The following is an 18,750-nucleotide window of genomic DNA, read 5'->3' as shown; positions in this document are numbered from 1 at the left end:
AACTACTGTTTGGTTTTAAGATGACTTCAGGGGATATTTTTGGTATAACATTTAAAGGTTATCTCAGGGCAATAGTTTCGGAGGTTCAGCCAACCTTCACGGCTCCAGGAAGTCTGGAGTCCATGAGAACCAGAAATTATGTCCTATATTTTCCCCCTTTTGATCAGGATTCTTCTATGGAAGCTTTGATCAAAATGTTCAGTAATATTAGCTGGGAAGCATCTAGTTTTCTGGTCTCATGGCCAAGGAGGCACTTGTCTGTGGAGGCCCTGTAGCTCTCTAAAACCCTCCTGGGTCCAAGGAAATGTGAAATTCAGCCCTTAGGGCCTCTTATGAGTGTCTAGTCAATGCTGCCCCCAGGAACACACTAGACTGTGTCCTCCACACTCTTATCCAGGACCACAGGAGACCCTAGCCCTCCTCATCTCAATCTGTTTCCTACATCAGCTCTGCCAGGTGTCACGTCCAGACAACCTCACCAGACAGGGCCACAGCATCTGCTGCAGGTAACTATGTCCCCACTGAGCCAACAAGGTGGTTCAAGAGAAACAATACCCACAGCAGGACATGCCAAATCACCTGCCCAACTTGAAAGTAGGGCATTCATAGCTCTATTCTGTTTAAAAGTTAGACAGTTTCCCATCTCTTTATCTTCCAGGTTGATTTGGAGAAATTAAAATCACGACACGTGTACAAAGTCTCTTTCTTGTCTCCACCGTCTCCATGAGCTACCCATGTCACATGTACAAAGTCTCTCCCTTGTCTACACTGTCTCCATGAGCTACCCATGACACGTGTACAAAATCTCCGTCTTGTCCATACCGTCTCCATGTGCTACCCAGTGTAGCTATGGTGCCCTCATCAGGGCATCTGTCTGGGCCTGGGTCTCCTTGTTTCTGTCCCACTGATGAAGCTCCCCTGGGAGGGCCAAACAACTGAGAGTCCTGTGCCTCTCAACTTGACTTTCTCCACCTGCAGGTCTAAAGGAAGGGTGATGCCTAGCCACCACCATCACCCAGGGCTCCTTTCTGCACAGTTCCCAGGCCTTCCTGCCTCTTCAGGATGCCCGGCAACCCTGCACAGACTATCCGACAAGTAGATCTGAGAGCCAAGCGGGCCTCGGCAGTGGCCGCCGACTGTCTCTGATGACCCCTGGTGACCCCTGGTGACTGTGTTTCTTGGGTCAAAGCAATGCTCTTGGGCCCCATGGTGACCCACTTTTTGGTGGCAGCCTAGATCTTTGGTCACAGCAAAGAGGTTTTCCAGCTGGTATATACGGGAGGAGGCGAGCGTATTCAGAGAAAATGGATGAGGACACACTGTCTGCCAGTTTGCTGGGATTTCCCATCCATGGGCCTTAAGTGCGACTGCGGGAAGTGCCCAGCAGTGGACGGATTTGGGTCCCCAGCTCCCCTCTTACAAAGGTTCTGTTTCCACTGGCCTGGAAAGCAGCATCTGGAACCCTTGTGTCTCCTGGTGGAACTTGGGGCCTTGTAAGACGTAGTCCCAAGGTCCCAGGGTTTGGCCAAGGCCTCCCTCACCATTAGCGTTCACTTATGCTAGTTTTTTGCCGTTTCACATATTTTCACTCATTGGGCATATTTAAAACCTCTCCATTACCTTTTCCAATGGGTTGTTCTTTCTTTTGTTTCTCTGATCCTTATGGGAGTAGGGGTTGCCATTTCTTCTTGGGAGCAGGGTGCCCCATTGACACTGGGCCATTTGCAAACCAAAGTTAAGCGCCCAGCCCTCTCCCCCCTGACTCCTGCCCTGCTCTCTGGGTGGGTTCTGTGCCTCCACCACCCCCGTCCACTCTCTGGGTGGGCTATGTGCCCCCACCGCTCCTGCCCCGCTGTATGAGTGGGCTCTGTGCCAGCTCTTCTGCAGCCCTGCAGGATCCTGGGCTTGCTCAGCCTGTGAAGCCAACCCCACCACACTGCCCTCAGCCTCAGATGGCAGAGTCTGTGCCTCCTGCCTGCAGGGGGGCACGATTTTTCCCTTTCCCTCCTGTATCTCATTGTTGGGAAAACCAAAACCAAACCCGTTGCCGTTGAGTTGATTCCAACTTACAGCGACCCTCTAGGACAGAGTAGAGCTGCTCCACAGGGTTTCCAAGGAGTGGCCTGAGGATTCAAACTGCCGACCTTTTGGTTAGCAGCCTGAGCTCTTTACCACTGCGCCACCAGGGCTCCTCATGTTAGGAGCTGAGACTATTTGGCAACTTCCCTGAGACAAGTCCATGCTCTTGGAGACTCCACTCTGCTGGGTGCCCTTTTCTCCTTCCTTTTCACGCACCTCCTCCTTGCAACCTTTCAGTCCCTGACCTCAGGATCCCTCCAATCCCATGGCAGCCCCAGGCACGGTCACCTCGCTGTCAGGCGTCAAGCCCTGGCTCCATCCCCTGAGGTCCCGTCACTCTGCTGCTTTCATGTGGTCTGGGTGGTTTGCAGGATGCCAGTCCCTCGCTGTGTTCTTCCACTCTCTAAATCTAAGCTTCTATTGTCTGCTGGCTTTCTCTTTCCCATAGTTCCTGTCCGGGCTGCAAGATCCAAACGCTCGTGGCCAATCCCATGTCCTCCTGACCTTCTGGTGATTTCCCCTCTTAGTCAAGAAAGGCTCTCAAGTCCTAGTCTTCTGGCCATACAGCAGAACCTGGAGTGTCCCCTTGTTCCTTTCTTTCTCACAGTGTTTGTGTTCAGGGCAAGACATGCTGTTGCTAACTGCCATTGAGCCCACTCCGACTCACGGTGACCCCATGCGTGCAGAGTAGAACTGCTCTATAGGGTTTTCAAGGCCATGACCTTTTGGAAGCAGATCACCAGGCCTGTCTTCCAAGGTGCCTCCGGGTGGGTTAGAGTGTCCTGCCTGAGTTTCTGGCACTTTCCTTTCAAAGCGAAGTCAGTTTCTCTATTCTGCTGGCTCCTCTGGGTAGCTGATCTGGCCGGGGATGGTGTCAAGGGTAACAACACATCTCACCCCCGAGTCTTCTGATACCGGTGTCCAGAGCAGGCAAGATGCCCTTCAGTGTCTCTGGAGCAAATAAGTGAATGGACAGGGCAGGCCTTGGGCCCAGAAAGGGAGGACACGCCTGATGGGGACAGGCGGATGGTGGCTGCAGCGGCTGGGGAGGGGTCGGGCTCAGGCTCACCTGGGCCATCTCCCAGGGCCCGGGGCACAGGGTGCAGGGGTCTTTTCACCAGCCCTGGCCGGGAGCCTGGACCCGCGGGCCCCCTGGAATCCGCGCGGGCTCCATGGTCGGAGCTGGATTCCACCCCAGCCGGGCCAGGGAGATAAAGAGGCTCCGCTGCCAGGAGCCTTCTTCCCGTTCCCCGGGTTTTGGCCGCGCCCCCCGGTGCTCGCTCCGCCGCCATCTGGCTCTCTGTGCTGTGGCCCAGCCTCCGCAGGCGGCTTTCGCGAGGGGCTGTTTGCTGCGGAAGCCAGGGTCTGGGGGTGCAGGGCGCGGCTGCCAGGCTGGCATCCCGGGGATTCTGGGCTCTGCTTTAGTCTCCTTGCGCAGCCCTGGATGGAGCAAGCTCGGCCCAGTCCCCACCCGGCAGCTCGGCCCAGCGGAGCCCCAGGCCAGAGGCGTCCTTGGGGACTCTGAATGCCGCCCTGGGCACCCGTAGGCTCGAGGCGCACCCGGGGTTCCCCTTCAGGAACCGGCAGCTTTTACGGGCGCCCCCTCATCCTCTCACCCACACACGTTCCCCCGTTCCATGTTTAAGGAAATGACAGCAGCAATTAGCGATGCCTTCGTGGGCTCCAGTGAAGGAGTCATTGAAAGAGAACGGCCGCTGCCATGGCCCTTTCTCAGGCGCGGGCTGGGGGCTCTCGGCACGCCCCGGTCGCAGGCTGCCCACACTTTCTGGGGCTCCGACCCGGGGGTGGCTGGGAGGGGTGAAAGCATACCTTCCCAAGGAGTTAAAGCAAAAACGGACAGACGCGTGAACAGAACAAACAGGGCACTTCAAAGAGAAAGAGAACCACCAGGGTGAAGCGGTGGGGCGTTCCGGTCCCCAAATGCGTGGAAATAAAGGCGGCCGCTTCCCGCCCAGGGCTCGGCCGCCACTGACTCGCCCCCAGCGCGCAGGGGACCGGTCTTCTGGGACGACGTGACCAGTTAGTGCAGTCTTCGTGCTGGAGCACTCGGAGGGCCTCATTAGTGCTTTTAATATGCAAATCAGAGCTTGGGCAGATTTAATCTAGGGGAAAAAAAAAGCCAGCCGGTGAATATGTTATTTTAATTATTACTCCAAAGAAATGTGGGCCTGGCTTAGGGGGATGGCAGGCAGTGGGTACAAAGCTCTAGCCAGGACCCTCGTTCGTGGGAGAACTCAAGCTTGGGTGGGGCCTGGTGTGCAGGGGACCGGCTGGCCGGGCCTCCACCTGCTGTGCAGTGTTGGGCAAACCCTTTCCCCTGGAGGCTCGTGCTCATCACTGATAACATCCGGATCTTGGGTGAGAGATGTCATTCACTCACTCAACAGGTGTTCCTTGTACACTCACCCTGTGCCAGGCACGGTGTCAGCCGCTGGGGATTCTATGGTGAACCACAGCAGGGTCCTTGCTGTAAAGGGGCTTGTCTTTTAGGGTGGAGACTGGCAATCAATAAGTAACACACAAATGAATAACGGCAGATTGATGGCCCTGCTGGGTTGGGAGCCAGCCTGAGGCTTGGTTGTCGTTAGTGTGGTGGAGTCGGCCCCCGAATCCTGGCGCCCCCAAGCACAGCGCTGCCCAGCCCTGAGCCTCCCGTGATCCGTGATCCGTCGTGTTTGTGACATTAGTTACATTTTTCACAATGTGTCAACGTTCGCTTTAACTGTGCTCTGGTTATTCCGTTTCTAGTACTCTAGTTTCCCTGCCCTCTTATCTTCTTTCTCATAAACCAGAACCAAACCCGTTGCTGTCAAGTCGATTCCGACTGATACCGACCCGATGGGACAGAGTAGAACTGCCCCACAGAGCCTCCAAGGAGCAGCTGGTGGGTTTGAACTGCCAGCCTTTTGGTTAGCAGCCAAGCCCTTAACCACTGCACCACCAGGGCTGGCCTTTTAATGGAGCACCATACTCACGGATAGTATTCTTTATTTTGTGTGCCAATCTGTTATTTCACTAGAAGGAGACCTCAGGGCATAGTTTCGGTTCAAGGTTTAAAGAGTATCTCAAGGTGCTAGTCTCAGGGAGCCCTCTGGTCTCAACTGGTCTAGTAAGTCTGGACTTTTGAAGAGTTTGAGTTCTGTACCACGTTTTTCTCCCATTCTATCCAGGTCCCGCTACTGTGGCCCTGATCAGAATGATGGGTAGTGGTAGCCAGGCACCATCTAGTTCTTCTGGCCTCAGGGCAGATGAGGCCATGGCTCCTGTGGGCTGTTAGATCTGTAGACTGGTTTCTTCTCTGAGACTATGATCCACAGGGCGTTATTGGCTGATTTTCAGAAGTAGATGCGCCAGCCCTTTCTTCCTAGTTGGTATTAGTCTGGAAGCTCTGATAAAACCTGTCTAGTAAAAAAAAAAAAAAAAAGAAAATTTTTTTTTTTTTTAGTACCATAGCATACAAGTGTGAGTGTGTGTGTGCACTGGCGTGTGTGCATGCTGGTGTGTGTGTATAGTGTGTGTGCACTTGCTGGCGTGTGTATGCAAGTGTGTGCATGTGCTGATGGGTGTGCATGTACCGGTGTGTGTGTATGTACATTTGTGTGCATAATGGTGTGTGTGTGTATGTGTGTGCACACTGGTGCATGTGTGTGCATGTACTGGTGTGTGTATGTATGTGTGTGTGCATAATGGTGTGTGTGTGCACATACTGGTGTGTGTATGTATGTATGTGTGTGTGCATAATGGTGCATGTGTGCATGTACTGGTGTGTGTATATGTATGTGTGTGTGCATAATGGTGCGTGTGTACATGTACTGGTATGTGTGCATGCACACATATGTATGTGTGTTCATGTGTGCATATGCCCGTGTGTGTGTGTGTACCTGTACACGTACCCAAGTGTGCATGCTTGTGTGTGGATATTTGTGTGAGTGTTTATACTGGTGTGTGTGTGCACATGTGTGTGTATACTGGTGTGTGTGCACATGTACGGGTGTGTGTGTGTGGATGCACCCATATGTGCATGCGTGTGTATGTGAGCATACTGGTGTGTGTGTATGTGTACCTACTGGTGTGTGAATGTGTGTGCATACTGGTATGTGTGCACGTGTGTGTACTGGTGTGTTTGTATGCATGTATGTGTACTGGCGTGTGTGTGTGCATACTGGTGTGTGTGTTAATGCACACTCATGTGTGCAAGCGCAGCAGGCATCCTTGACTAGGAACAACTTTCTGCTTCTGCGTCCTTGGAAACTCTGAGAAGACCTTCTACCATGTTCTTACCTCCCCGTTGGGGGACTGCCGCTCCCCGAGCTCCTGGGACCATCGCCAAGTGCACAGGCCCGGATGCGCCACTCTGACTTCCTGCCCTGGCACCTGGCTTTTGGAGTGGGTTTTACTTTTATGGAAAATGACAAAACAAAGCTTGGAGATCAAGGTGCATCATATCTCCAGTCCATACAGAGGGGCCTGAATTCCACGTTCATGGGTACGGGAGCAGAATAATGGAAAAACAAATGAAAAATTCCTTCTTCTCCTCCCACTTGGCCTGGAGGCAGCAGGGGAAGAATTCTTCTCACAGGATGGAAGGAAGAGAAGGGGAGTATGAAGAGTAAAGCAGCCACAGAGGAGAGAGAAAGAGGAGCAAAGGAAGAGAGAGGGGAGAAGAGACAGGAAAGATGAGAGAGGAGAGAGAGGAGGAGAGATGAGCAGCACAGCCGGCTGTGGGTGGATGTGGGCTGGGCACCTCGGACCCTGGGTGCGGGCGGGAGGCCCCCAGTGCCTGACAGCTCCCACCAACGCGCCTCGCCAGCTCGGCAGGCCAGCTGCAGGCGCCCACGGGCAACCGCAGGGACAAAACTTCGCCGGCTTTCCAAGAAAGCAAGTTTGCAGTGCATATGGCCCAGCCAGCTGCAGCCTGGCGGGAAGTGGGCGAGGGCCTGGCTACATCCGCGCCCCAGGACAGGGACAGGTCCAGGGCCAGAGTACAGGGTGCCACTTACCACAGCTTCTTGCTGATCGTGGGCAGACAAGCTCTCAATGACAGTCCCCTCTGCTGCTCACACCACTCCCTGGAGGAGGCACTATTATTGCCCCCGTTTTAAAGATAAAGGAACTGAAGCTTAGAGAGTGGGGAGTCATTTGACCAAGGTCCCCAGGCAATCAGAGACAGAGCAGGTGTGGGGTGTGTGGGTGTGTGTCCAGTACGCTGACCATTCTGCTACACAGTTTCTTATGTTGGCAGGGCCTTCCTCCCTTTGCTCTTCTCTCGGCTCTTCCCAAGCAGTCCAGCAGACTTTTACTGAGCACTCCCCTGTGCTGGACAAGCTCCTGGCACAGAGCCGTGGGCTGGGATGGGCAGGGCGGGAGTCCCAGAGCACGAAGGATAACTGTCATCATCGCGTCAAGCTGTGAATTGCTGACTAGAGTCTGGCACTGTGCTGAGTACCCCACTGTAGCTCAGTTCATCCTGAAGTCAGTCCTATGAGGTAGATGTTGCTCCCTTTTTGTCCAAGGTCCTACACACTGAGATCCCAAGGTCACAGTAGAAACGGAGGAGGATGTAGCCAACTGGGGCTCAGGGAAGGCTTTCTGGAGATGATATCTGAGCTGGGTGTTGGAAGATGGTGAAGAGTTAGCCAGGTAAAGAAAGATGGAAAGGGCATCAGAGGAGGAGGACCAGTGAAGGCAAAGAGGCTGATGGTGTGAGGTGTGGGCTGGCAAATCCAAGGTATCTGGTGTTTGCCAATGGGCAAGTGTGAGTCAGGGGTCATGGGAACTGAGGATGATTGGGCTGGCAGAGGACAGATCACAGAGGGTAAAGAGAGGTCACTGAAGAGTTTTAGGAAAGCGGCAAATGATTAGAGTGGGTGGTCTTCTGGAAGGTTCCCTGTGATGCCAGGCTGAAGCTGTTGATCACTATCTCTTAGATCTGCAGGCCTAGGAGAGATCAATCAGGAGCCTGTAGCCATGATCCAGTCAGAGATGACGAGGGGTAAACCAATGAGTTCTAGGGAGAGAACAAAGGGGCAAGATCTAAGAAATGTTTGGAGAGAAGAGCTGATGGGCCTTGCTGAGTGTTTGAAAGTAGGGGAAGGATGTCCAGGGTGACTCCAAATCTTGGACTTGGATTGAGAGGCTCACAGAGGTAAAGAGACAAAAAGAGAGCCTGCTGTGTTATGTTTTCTGGACATGGTGACTTTGAGGACCTTCTGGGACACCCTGCAGGCAGCTGGATACAACTGAACACTGAGGAGACAGGTCTGGACTAGAGGAACAGATTTCAGAGTCATCGTCATAGGTGGTGGCTGTTATCATGAGCATTCAAGGAGAATAGGGGAGGAAGAGGAGTGGTGGGCTGAAGGTGGGACTCTAGACAACACCCTCTTCTGAGCTGTGTGTGGACGAAGTGGAGTCTACAAAAGAGGCAGAGGAGGCGCAGTCAGAGGGAATCAGAGGGCGTACACATGGAGGAAAGTGTATGGATGGAGGCTCCGAGCAGTCATCAGTGCTGAACGCTACAGAGTGGCCCCCGAGAGAAGGATTGGAAAGGGTCCACAGGGTTTAGAAGCTGGAGGTAACTGGTGGCCTGGGTGAGAGGAGCTTCAGTGAAGATGTGGGTGGAAACCAGGTTTCCATGGTTGAGGAATGGATGGGAGTCCAGCCCTTTCAAGGTGCTTAGCTATAAAAAAACCAGAAATTGAGAGTCAGAAGTGGCCTCTGGTCAGGAGGGTATTACAGAGAGGGAAAGACTTGGTTACAGATTTTGGAGATGGAATAGCTGAGAACCTGGGAGTGGGGCAGGGCCCAGTGAAGGTGTGTGTGTCTGAGGACATGGGCTCATCCCCAGGGACCAGAAGGAAGGCAGTAAGGATGGGGGCAGAAATAGGCACATTCGTGGGAGGGAGTGGGTCAGGAAGTCGAGGTTGTTCACATTTGACTACCTCGTTTCCCCCCACCCTCATAACATGGGAGTCGAGAGAAGGATTGGATGTTGGGTTAGATACTTGAGGATGTGGAGGCTTGGTTGAGGAGAGCAGAACAGGAACCCCCAAGGTATGTAAAATGATAGGATGGCATTGCAGATTGTGTTAGTTATGTATTGCTGTGTAACAAAGTACCCCAAAACTTAATATCTTAAAAAAACAAATGTTTATTCTCTCAGCTTCTGATAGGAATCTGGGAATGGCTTAGTTGGGTGATTCTGCCTCAGGGCCTCTTATGAGGTTGCAGTCAAGATGTTGTTCAGGGTTTCAGTCATCTGAAGGCTTGACTGGGGCGGGAGGATCTGATTCTTAGATGGCTCGTTCACATGGCTATTGGCTGGAGGCTTCAGTGCTTTGCCATGAGTGTCTCTCCGTAGGACTGCTTAAAGGTGCTCTTGACATGCAGATGCCTTCTCCTGGAGCAAGTGATCCCAGAGAGAGAAGAAGAGCAAATGTGAGCAAGTGAGCAAGCAACAGAGAGAGAGAGAGAGAGAAAAGAGGAGGAGGAGGAAGAGGAAGCTGCAATGCTTTTTATGACCTGGTTTTAGAAGTCATATTCCGTCATTTCCACCACTTTCCGTTCATTAGAAGCAGGTTACTAAGTCTGGCTCCTACTCAAGAGGAAGGGAATAAGGCTTCACGTTTTGAGGGGAGTACTACAGGGTTGCTATGAGTCGGAATCCACTCGACAGCACTGGGTTTGGTTTGGGTTTGGTTTACTGTCAAAGAATGGGTGGACATATCTGAAAACCACCACGCAGGTTCACTGTGAATGGAGAATATGTATTGTAGAAGTAGCAACCTGCACAGCCAGCGTCAGCCATCTGGGAAGAGGAGTAGAGAGGGCAGAGTGTGGGATGAGTCTAGGGTGTGGTTCTGCATCCAAGGATGTAGCTCAGGTGGTCAGAAAGGATGAGAGGCCAGGAGGAGCCCAAGGACCGGGAGAGAATGAGGGGCCAAGGTGCTGGAAGACTCTGTGATGGTAAAGGGCAGGTGGCGATAACAGACTAGGTATTTCCAGTGTGCTCATATCTTAGTCCACGTGGCCAAGAAAATCAAGTCTGGGGCCAAAGCTTGGAAACTAACACTTTACTGGGGAGTGAAAACCCAGGAAGGCAGGAGGGAAGGAAAAGGGAGAGAAAATATAAGAGGCGTGTTGGCATGCTTTAACCAACTACGGCTGATTGCTTGACCTTGCAGGATGTCTTAGAGAGGCCTCAGCACTACTGCAACTTTGAACACTTTGTCCTGTGGAAGAAGGAAGAAGACTTTATCCACTGACTTCCATTTCCCGATGGTGACATTTTGTCCTATGGGCCATCAACTTTCTGCTCTTACAGGTAGCGCTGCCTGGCTCTTCTGGCAGTTGCTGGGGAAGCTCCATGTCAAGATGGGGCAGCAGCAATCACAGCAGGAACCTAAAGCCTGCAGACTCGTGGCCCACCTGGGAGAGCCACTGCAGGTGTGTAGGCGCCTCCAGGGCCATCCACAGGAACAGAGAGGCTCTGGAGCAGGAGGTGAGATGACGTGAGGAACTGGGCCTGGAAGGCAAGCAGAAGGAAACCTTGGCAGCGTGCCTCTGGCCAACAATGGTGTAAAATCGACATTTCCCAACTGTGGCCCTCAAGCATGTGGTTGGTGCCAGGTGACCTTTGTGGAGGGTCATCAGTGTTACCAAGCAGAAAATCAAGGCTGGGCAGATCCAAGGATGCTCAGTAGATGACTCAACACAGCTTACTCTGTGCCAGGCTCTCTGCCAGGTGCTGGGAAAGAAAGATGGGCCAGACCTTGTTCCTCTTCCTGTGTTCAAGCAGTGCACAGTCCAGAGGGAGAAACAGAGAGACATTCACCTTACATTGCTTTGAATACTGTGATGGAGGTGAGCAATGGTACATTTGAAGCCCAGTGGAGCATCCTCAGCTCAGGTGAGGGCAACAACGAGGGCCTGCTCTAAAGTGAAAGAGGGAAATAAACTTCTCAGTGGCCTTGACAGAGACAGATGTGCCATGGCAACAAAAATGCTCAGTGAGTTCTAAGATAAAAACAAACGCAATTACAATGATATAAAATAATGATGATTATTAACAATAATGATCTAAAATGATATCAGGATAGAAAATGCACGTTCTGCACTATACAGAGCACTTGTATCATCTTCTTTGAGTATCTCCATGTTGAGCAAACCAAGGTGAAGAGAGGAGCGGGATTTCCCAGAGTGTCCTACAGTTAACCAAGGGCAGGGCTGGGAAGCCAAATGCCAAGCTTTGCGTAAGGTTGGAAGATAACAATGATAACCTTTTATGTGTTCATAGCTTTTCATAATCTTGGAGCATTTCCCCATTTGTCTCACACTTGATCCTCGTAACGACCTCGTGACGTATACCTGCATTCACATTCTCACAAAGAAGAGGAAACCAAAGATCACAGAGGTGCCTTATCCCTGGTATGTGGAAGAGAGCTGGCTCAAGCCCAAGTTCCCTTGTCCCAGGGCAGTCCAGGGCTGTCAGGAACTTGGGGTCAGAAGTCATTCATTGACCATGTCTTGGTTTGTTATGGCATGTCAAAATTAGTTAGGATCAAGGCTTATTTTTCTAATTTTTAAGATTTCAGAAGATTGGAAATCCCCTCTACCCGCCCCCCCAACACACACACAGATATCTGTCTATTTTTCTTTGTGGTCTTAGAGAAAGGTTGGCAAACTAAGACCTGGGACCTGAATCTGACCTGTTACATGATTTTGTAAATAAAGCTTTTTTGAAAAACTGCCACACCCATTTGTTTACGGCAGAGTTGAGTAGTCATGTAAGAGAACACCTGGCCTGCAAAGCCTAAAACATTTACCCATTAGGCCTTTAAAGAAAAAAATTTCCCACCCCTTTCTTAGATGATATTTAGGCCTTGGCTCAATACGTATTTGTTAAGTGAGTAAATGGGATCCAGGTTGTTGTTAGTTGCTGTAGGGTTGATGCCGATTCATGGAGACCCCATGTGAGAATATTAAACCCCAAACAATCCACTTTGTTACATTGATAGTTGATAGGCTCTTGGCTTCACTTTGAACCTAAAGGGGTGATTGACCAGAAGAGGAGAATTGAGTTGGGAGTTGTACTTTTCTCCGTGAAGAACTACTTTGAAGTGCTCTGAAGTCCAGGCTTGCTGGTCAGGATGGAGGTGGTCATAGGTTGGCCACTGAATCAGGGCAAAGAGTGCTACCCTCTGCTCTGGGAATGCTGATGCCCCGTGGGAGCCTCGGAGGAGTTTGAAGCAGGGGTCATGATCGGAGCTGGGTGTTGATGTACAGGTGTATACCACATTTTTATGCAAATGATGCACACCTTCTACATTTGTTTGCCAACTGCACCCTCCAAAATACCTCAAGGTATTTTTGTAAGCACGCTATGCTATTATTTTTTTTATATCAACATGTAACAAAAAATTGACATAGTGGCACTTATGAAAATACCTTGTGGGAGAGGGCATGGTTGGCAAACAAATGTAGAAGGCACCCATTATTTGTGTAAATACGGCAGGCACAATAATAGAAGCCTGCAAGGCTGTGGACCCCCCATACCTTCCAGGTTCTGTAAAGAAGACAGGAGAGAGTAGGGGCTGTAATTGGTGCACCGCATCTGCATCTCCGTGAGGTTTGCTCTTGGAGGCTGCTTGGCATTCGTCACCATACACATCCATTAAGCACCTGGTAGGATGCAGTCAAGGGCGTTGAGATTGTGGAGGGACCTCCGGCAGCCATGCAGTCTGGCCTCCTGCTTTCAGGCTGGTCAGTCTCCACCAGCAGTTGGCGATGTTCCAAAAGCCAGGTCAGGCCTCACTCTGGTTTAAGGACTCCGTGGCAGTCATTGCTCTGCCTCTCCAATAGCTGTCAGTTAGAACCTTTGAGTCAGCTCAGTGCTGAGGAATTGGAATGTCATTTGCGGAATTAGAGAACCCTTTCTTCAGAGAATTGGCTGGGGTGTTGCTGATTGCACAGTTGAATGTTTTTCTTAGTCCTGGTTGAAGCTTGGCTATTCCTGGGCATAGGGCTCTGTTATGGATTGAATTGTGTCCCCCTCAAAATGTGTATCAACTTGGCTAGGTCATGATTCCCAGTATTGTGTGGTTGTTCTCCATTTTGTGATCTGATAATCCTATGTGTTGTAAATCCTCACCTCTATGATGTTAATGAGGCAGGACTCAATCTACAGGGTTAAGTTGTATTTTGAGTCAATCTCTTTTGAGAGATAAAAGGAGAGAAAAGTGAGTAGAAGGGACTTTATCACCACTAAGGAAGAACAGCCAGAAGCGGAGCGTATCCTTTGGGCCTGGGGCCTCTGCACTGAGAAGGCCTTAGACCGGGGAAAATTGATGACAAGGACCTTGTCCCAGAGCCAACAGAGAAAGACTTCCCCTGGAGCTGGCACTCTGAATTTGGACTTCTAGCCTCCCAGAGTGTGAAAGAATAAATCTCTCTGCTAAAGCCATCTACTTGTGACGTTTCTGTTATAGGGGCACTGGAAGACTAAGACCGGTTCTCACTACCTCTCAGAAAAGCTCGCTTCACTGTTGAACGTTCCTCTGCTGGAGAGCTCTTCCTTTAACTGACCTAAAATGTGCTTTCCTGTAGCATCCACCCACTGGTCCTCCTCCTGTCGTCTGGGACCACCAAGCGCGTGTCCCCCTTTTGTATCATCACTGGGCAAGCAGGAAGGGGAAGCAATGGACTTGGGAGTCAGACTGCCTCAGTCTGCTGGGTCTCCCTGCTGACTAGTGGTGATGGAAGGCAGGGCCTGCCTCCTTAATCATTTCACTGTTGACTTTCTGGAGCTGAGTTATGCTTGCCTACATGATTTATATGGAGCCCTGGTGGCACAATGGTTAAATACTCAGCTGATAACCAAAAGGTCTGCGGTTCGAACCCACACAGTAGCTCCATGGGAGAAAGAGCATCCCCCTTGATTGTATCCAAATTAAAGATTTCAATTTAGTGCCCTGCTGTGGGAGGGGTTGGGGTGGGGAAAGATTCATTCTTTCCCATGTGGTTGTATGAAGGTAAAGATTACAGCCTAGGAAACCCTATGGGGCAGTTCTACTCTGTCATATAGGGTCGCTAGGAGTCGGAATTGACTTGATGGCACACAACAACGAACATGATTCATAGGGGTGGGTGGTGCAGATGGTTAATGGACTGCTAACCGGAAGGTTGGAGGTTTGAGTCCACCCACAGATGCCTTGGAAGAAAGAGTTGGCTGGTGATCTACTTTAGAAAAATCAGTCATTAAAAACCCTGTGGTGCACAGTTCTACTCTGATATACATGGAGTTGCCATGAGTCAAAGTTGACTTGATGGCAGCTGGTGGTGGTGGTGGTGGTGGTGGTGGTGGTGGTGATGAGCCAAAAGGGGACATGAGAGCAGGTTCTGAGGCAGCACGTGTTGTCCAGTGGGAGAGAGGTCTCTGCACTGTCTCCAAAGAAGGAGAGAGAGCCAGCTTCTTAGTAAGGAGGGCCTCCTGGGCGTCTAGTAATGAAAGGTTTTCAGGGGCATCGACATGGATATTCTCATCTCATACGTCAGAGTCACATTCTTTTCCAGCAAAGCCCTGGCCTTGGCCAAGCAGACAGCTCTGGTTGGGAGTTAACCCCCTTCAGCATTTGCCTATTCTGGGATTTGGAGCACAGGAGTAACTTGACTCGAGTGGCTGGTGCCTGGGGCCAGGGTGGTAGTGGGGTTTGTCCAGTAGACTTCTACAAGGACCTGCTTCCTGCCCTTTTGCCTTGCCCCCACCCCAGCCAGCTGTGCTAATCAACTGCCTACCCTTGTGAACCACCAGGAGGGCCTCACTCAGGGATCAGCTGCTCCTGTCTAGGACCCCTGCATGCAGACACCAACCAGCTTGTCTTCTTTTGGCCCAAGCTCTCAGCAGCTAGTTCCATTCCTGGTGTCTGATGCCCTGCCTGGGTCCTGGGCTTTGCTGCCTGCCTGTCCCATCCGTCATTGGTCCTGGTCAAGTCCCAACACAAACTGGCTGCTCTGTGGCCAATGGTGTCCTCTTCTCTGGATCTTGGTAGGAGACATCTTCACACAAGTACATGGGAAAGAATAAATCCACCCTCTCCTCAGTAGGGCACTGAATTGAAATCTTTAATTTGGATACAATCAAGGGGAATGCTCTTTGGGAAATCTTCCTGGCCTCAGGAGTAGCAGGAAAGAGCTTACAATCTTCTCCACCCTACAGTGAGGGCCCAAAGGCTCTGAGGGCTGGCTGGTACCTCACAAACAGGAGATAGGGAATTTCCTAACTGAGTTTCTCTACCTGCTTCCAAAAGGAACCTTCCTTTGGGAGCTGTGCTTATTGAAATGGTCAACTGGTAAAGGAGGCTGTAGGCCCCTGGTTCTGAGGAGGAGTTAGAGGCATTGGGATTACAAGGCGCAGCGGGAGGGACTGCTTCCACCTGTGGTCTGGCATGCTGGCCGCTGCTTAAGGACAAACAAGAAGGGATCAGGGCGGAGACGTGGCTGCTTGGGAGCAACAGGTGTGCAGAGGACGCAGTTGTGATCTTTTGTGAGATTCAAGGACATTCCCAAATCTTCAACCTTAACCTTTTCCCATTTAGCCTTGTAAGGTCTCTTCTGAAACTGCCCTGACTCCACCCTTTTGATAAAGAAAGGTGCCTTTGCCTGCACGATCCAGTGTGTTGGTCTTGTAGAAGCTGAAGGGGGTGGGGTGGAGGTGAGGCTTAATCTTTTCAACCCCCTTCCTGGGTCATTGCCGTCTGCTATTTCTTCTCTTCTCTTCCCTTCCCCTCCCTTCTCTCTCTCTCTCTCTTTTTATAGCTTTATTGATGTACACTTTAAATACCATAAAATTCACTTCTTCTAAGTGTACAATTCAGTGACGTTTACTTAATTTATAGTTGCAACCATCGCCACAGTCCAGTTTTAGCATCTTTCATCACCCCCAACAAGTTCTCTTTTGTGGTCAGCTCCTACTCCCACCCACAGCCCATGACAGCAACCAATCTGCTTTCTGCCTATAAACATGTCTTTTATGGACGTTTCACGCAAGTGGAATCATACCATATGTGGCCTCTTGCGGTTGGCTTCTTTCACCTGGAGCCCTGGCGGTGCGGCGGTGCCGAGCTACTGCCGCTAACCTGGAGCCCTGGCGGTGCGGCGGTGCCGAGCTACTGCCGCTAACCAAAAGGTCACAGTTTGAATCTGTCAGCTGCACCTTGGGAACCCCATGGGTCACTATGAGTTGGAGTTGACTTGACAGCAATGGTTTTGCTTTTTTGGGTTTTCTTTCTCTTAGAATGCTTTTATTTGTTCTAAATTTTACTTATTTTGTTGTCGTGGAGAATATACAGAGCAAAACATATACCAATTCAACAGTTTTTACATGTACAATGTAGTGACATTGATTACATTCTTCGAGTTGTGCAACCATTCTTACCTACCTTTTCTGAGTTGTTCTTCCCTCGTTGACATAAACTCACTGCAGGTAAGGTTCCTCTCTAATCTTTTGAATTGCTGTTTTCAATTTGATCCCATATAACCCGTTGCCGTCGATTCCAACTCATAGTGACCCTTCAGGACAGAGTAGAGATGCCTCATAGGGTTTCCAAGGAACAGCGGTGGATTTGAACTGCCAACCTTTTGGTTAGCAGCCAGAGCTCTTAACCACAGCGCCACTAGGGCTCCAGCTTCCATATAGATAGTTCTTAAAAGAGCATAACGCTCAAGGCAGACCTTTTTTTTTTTTTTTCTTTTTATTAGTTAAGCTAATGTTTGGTTCTAATATGACTTTTGTTTGGTTTTAAGATGACTTCAGGCGATATTTCTGGTTTAAGGGTTAAATATTATCTCAGGGCAATTGTTTCAGGGGCTCATCTACCCTCCAAAAAAAAAAAAAAAAGAGGGCTCCAGAAAGTCTGGAGTCCGTGAGAATTTGAAATTATCTTCTACATTTTTCCCCTTTCGATCATAATTCTTCTATGGAATCTTTGAACAAAATGTTCAGTAATGGTAGCCAGACACCACCTAGTTCTTCTGGTCTCATGGCAAAAAGATAGTTGTTCATGGAAGCAATTAGCCACACATTCCATACCCTCCTACTGTTATTGACTCTCCTTCTTCCTCTACTGCTCCAGGTAGAGACCAGTTGTTGTGACTTGGATGGCTGCTTGCAAGCTTTCAATACCCCAGGCACTATCCAATGAACTAGCAGGTAGAACAAAAGCACTAAACATGATATTAGGCCAATTAACTGGAATGTCCCATGAATAATGACCCTAAACCTCCAAATCAAGGAACCAAATCCCATGAGGTGTTTGGTTGTACATAAGCAGCCTCAACAGCTACTCTTTTTTTTTTTGTCATTGTTGTAAATATATCTGCCTTAGTCATCTGGTGCTGCTATAACAAAAATCGCACAACTGGATGGCTTTAATAAAGAGAAATTTATTTTCTCACAGTCTAGTAGGCTAGCAGTCTAAATTCAGGGCATCAGCTCCAGGGGAAGGCTTTCTCTTTCTGTCTGCTCTGGAGGAAAGTCCTTGTCATCAGTCTTCTCTTGGTCTGGGAGCATCTTGGTGCAGGAGCCTCAGGTCCAAAGGGTGCATTCTGCTCTCTGTGCTGCTTTCTTGGTGGTACGAGGTCCCCAATTCTCTGCTTGCTTGAGAGATAAAAGGTGGTGCAGGCCACACGCCAGGGAAACTCCTTTTACATTGGATCAGGGATGTGACCTGGGTAAGGGAAGTGTTACAATCCCACCCTAATGCTCTTTAATGTAAAATTACAACCACAAAATGGAGGACAGCCACAGAATACTGGGAATCAGGGCCCAGCCAAGCTGATACACACATTTTTGGGGGGACATAATTCAATCCATGACAGTATCTATCACACAACTTTAGCCACTTCAACTTTTTACAGGTGTACAACTTATTGACAGCAATTACAATAATCGGCTGTGTAACCCTACCTGTAATCAATGCAATTTTTCCATCACCATTAACCCCCCTTTTCCACTACCTCCCGCCCCTAGTAACTACTAATAAACTTTGGTCACTATGCATTTGCCTTTTCTTGTCTTTTTATATAAGTGAGGTCATACAATATTTGTCCTTTTGTGATTGGCTTATTTCACTCACCATTCTGTCTTCAAGCTCCATCCACACTGTAGCGTGTATCAAGACTTCATTTCTCCTATCGGGTGTGTAGTATTCCATTGTATGCATGTACCACATTTTGTTTATCCATTTGTCTGGTGATGGGCATTTAGGTTCTTTCCACCTTTTGGCTATTGTGAACAGTGCTGCAATGAACATTGGTGTACAAGTCTCTGAGTCTCTGCTTTCAAGCCTTTTGGGTATACACCTAGGAGTGGAATTGTGGGTCATATGGTAAAAAAAACCTAGGCTTTGTTTATTTATTTTTTATGGTAGTTCTAGTTTTAGTTTTTTGAGGAATTGCCATACTGTTTTCCACAATGGCTTTGCCATTTTTCATTCCCGCCAGCAATGGGTAAGAGTTCCAGTTTTCCCACATCCTTGCCAACATTTGTTATTTTCTTTCTTTTTTGAAATCTTAGCCATTCTAACTCCATTGTCTTCAAGTTGATTCTGAATCACAGCCATATAGTGAGAATGAAGTGGTATCTCATTGTGGTTT

This window comes from Loxodonta africana, chromosome 10, assembly GCF_030014295.1.
Source record: "Loxodonta africana isolate mLoxAfr1 chromosome 10, mLoxAfr1.hap2, whole genome shotgun sequence".
Lineage (NCBI taxonomy): Eukaryota > Metazoa > Chordata > Mammalia > Proboscidea > Elephantidae > Loxodonta > Loxodonta africana.
The sequence above is the reverse complement of the archived record's forward strand: the minus strand, read 5'-3'. Positions refer to the sequence as shown.